We start from the raw sequence: 3348 nt of genomic DNA, 5'->3' as shown, positions 1-3348 counted from the left end.
TGATGGATGCACCAAAATCTCACAGATCACCACTAAAGAACTTACTCATGTAACCAAATAACAGCTGTTCCCCACCAAACCTATGGAAATAAAAAAATTTTTAAAAATTGTTTTTTAAAAAGGAATATTTGGGGTAGGTGGATATACTGACTGTTCTGATAATGGTAATAGTTCCATGGGTGTATACATGTGTCAAAATGTAGTAAATTGTAAATGAGTAGTTTATTAGTAATGGATAGTTGATTGTATATCAAATCTTAATAAGGCAGTTTTACAAAACACTATAATCTCTTTTCTGGATTTCTATAGGTAACATCCATGCCCCATGTGAAATGTTGGATGAAGGGATCTTCAAGGTGCATTACAATTCTACATGCCCTGCTGTCCAACCACCATCACAAATCAAAACAACCCACCATTTGACCATGACGTCTAAAATGCCTTCAGTAGGTAACAGAGCCAATATTCCAACTCAGATAAGGCTTAAAGCTTCCAGGGGTACTTTGTGATCTCCCACAGATGTGCCATATGAGAGGTACCTCCTTTCTGTGTTTAGTAGATGTAACTTGGGATGGTATAAAATAGTGAGCAAGGAAGAGCATTGGAAAGAGATTCTTTTCTTTGCTAGTAACTAGCTGTGGAACTTCAGGCAAGTTACTTTCCCTCTCTGTGCCTTTCCTAAACTTTAAAATAAAGGAGTTGGACAAGATGATGTGTAAGGCTCTTTTGGGCTGCAAGATTAAATTCTTAACTCGCCCTACTATCACAGAGAGGTCTTTAACACTGTTTCTAGCATGTGGAGCAATAATTTCACCTGTTATCCTTTAATAACCTGATCCCACATATTCACTGCTTGCTACAGCCACCTCCTGGTGTATTGCCGTGCAATGCAGGGCACGTGAGCATTTCAAGGCCTCTGGGGTGTCCTGCAGAGAAACAATGAATTTAATTGTATTAGCTCTGTCTTCCCATGTTTTGACCACAGAAAACTTGTGGTCAAAGTTTTGACCACAGACTCATGTTTCACTGAACGCTTAATAAATATCTCATGATCCAGGGAACACTGATGTTGCAGGTTGTCTTCTAGAGAGCAAGAATTACTGTGGGGAAGATGCTCTTGGAGGACTGCTGGCACGCCAGCCCTTTGGGACCAGGAGAGGGACAAGTTGAAAAGGACATGCATGAGAGTGACCAAGGATGTGGAAAGGGACAGCTGAAGGATCCCAAAAATGAGTAGACATTTTGAACTAGGCTATTGGGGAAGTAGGGAAAGTGACTTCCTCCGGGGTGCATGTTCTGAGACCTACAGAGCTGCCTTTATTCCCTGCCTCCCCCAGCTCCATGCAGAGCTGCTGCAAAGTAGTTTCTGCACATCCCTCAGTCTGCATGTTCTACTTGGCTTTGAATCTCTCTAATTGAATTAATAGCAGATGGGAGTTTTTCTATTGCTTTGGCTCACTATCTCTTATTGTGTACAGAAGAAGAGTGTTTGACGGGAGGGGCATCTAGTAGTCAGTACAAAGTTCCTCTGAGGCTGCTACTCCCGTCTCTCACAGACCTTTCAGATCCAGTGCTTCAGATACTTGAGGGAACTCAGGTCTCACGGCCTACTAAAATTGATAATTTTCACCAATGAAACAAGCTTTGTTGCTTTTTGCTGTACATAAATTTGCTTTTTTTTTTTTTTTTTTTTTTGAGGTAGAGTATTGCTCAGTTACCCAGGCTGGAGTGTAGTGGCTCAATCACGGCTCACTGCAGCTTCAATCTCCTGGGCTCAAGGGATCCTCCCACTTTAGCCTCCTGAGTAGCTGGGATTACAGGCATGCACCACCACATACAGCTAAGTTTTTTGTTTTTTTTTGTAGAGCTGAGGTCTTGATACTTTGCCTAGGCTGGTTTCAAACTCCTGGGCAAAATAGCAAGCAATTCTCCCACCTCAGCCTCCCAAAGTGCTGGGATTACAGGCTTGAGCCACCGCGCCCGGCCGTAGCAATTCTTATATCAGACAAAGCAAACTAAAGCAACAGCAGTTCAAAAAGCCAAAGAAGGATATTATATAGTGATAAAAAGCTTTATCCAACAGGAAAATACCACAATCCTAAGTATATATGCACCTAACACTGGAGATCCCAAATTTATAAAACAATTATTTCTAGACCTAAGAAATGAGATAGACAGCAACACAATAATAATGAGGGAATTCAGTACTCCACTGACGGCAGTAGACAGGTCATCAGGACAGAAAATCAACAAAGAATGGATTTAAACTATACCCTGAAATAAATGGACTTAACAGATATTTACAGAACATACTACCCAACAACTTCAGAATGTAAATTCTATTCATCAGTGCATGCAACTTTTTCCAAGATAGACCATATGATAGGCCACAAAACAAGTCTCAATAAATTTAAGAAAATTGAAATTATATCAAGTACTCCCTCAGATCATAGTTGAATAAAACTGGAAATCCACTGCAAAAGGGACTTCAAAACCTTGCAAATACATGGAAATTAAATAACCTGCTCCTGAATGATAATTAAGTCAACAATGAAACCAAAATGGAAACCTAAAAATTCTTTGAACTGAATGATAATAGTGATACAACCTATCAAAACCTCTGGGATACAGCAAAAGTGGTGCTAAGAGGAAAGATCATAGACTAAAAGGCCTACATCAAGAAGTCTGAAAGAGCACAAATAGACAATCTAAGGTCACACCTCAAGGAACTAGAGAAACAAGAACAAACCAAACCCCAAACCAGCAGAAGAAAGGAAATAACCAAGATCAGAGCAGAAACAAATGAAATTGAAACAAACAAAGAAACAAATACAAAAGGTAAATGAAACAAAAAACTGGTTCTTTGAAAAAATAAATAAAACTGATAGCCTATAGCAAGATGTAGCAAGAAGAGAGAAGATCCAAATAAGCTCAATTAGAAATGAAATGGGAGATATTACAACCAACACCACAGAAATACTTAAGATCATTCAAGCCTACCATGAACACCTTTACATGCATAAACTAGAAAACCTAGAGGAGATGGATAAATTCCTGGAACATACAACCCTCTTAGCTTAAATCAGGAAGAATTAGAAACCCTGAACAGACCAGTAACAAGCAGCAAGATTGAAATGGTAATTGAAAAAATTACCAATAAAAAGTCCAGGACCAGATGGATTTACAACTGAATTCTACCAAACATTCAAAGAAGAATTGATTGTAGATGTGTGGTATTATTTCTGAGGGCTCTGTTCTGTTCCATTGGTCTATATCTCTGTTTTGGTACCAGTACCATGCTGTTTTGGTTACTGTAGCCTTGTAGTATAGTTTGAAGTCAGGTAGCGT

This window comes from Colobus angolensis, unplaced genomic scaffold, assembly GCF_000951035.1.
Source record: "Colobus angolensis palliatus isolate OR3802 unplaced genomic scaffold, Cang.pa_1.0 Scaffold27, whole genome shotgun sequence".
NCBI classification, from domain to species: Eukaryota; Metazoa; Chordata; class Mammalia; order Primates; family Cercopithecidae; genus Colobus; species Colobus angolensis.
Note: the sequence above shows the minus strand (reverse complement) of the source record.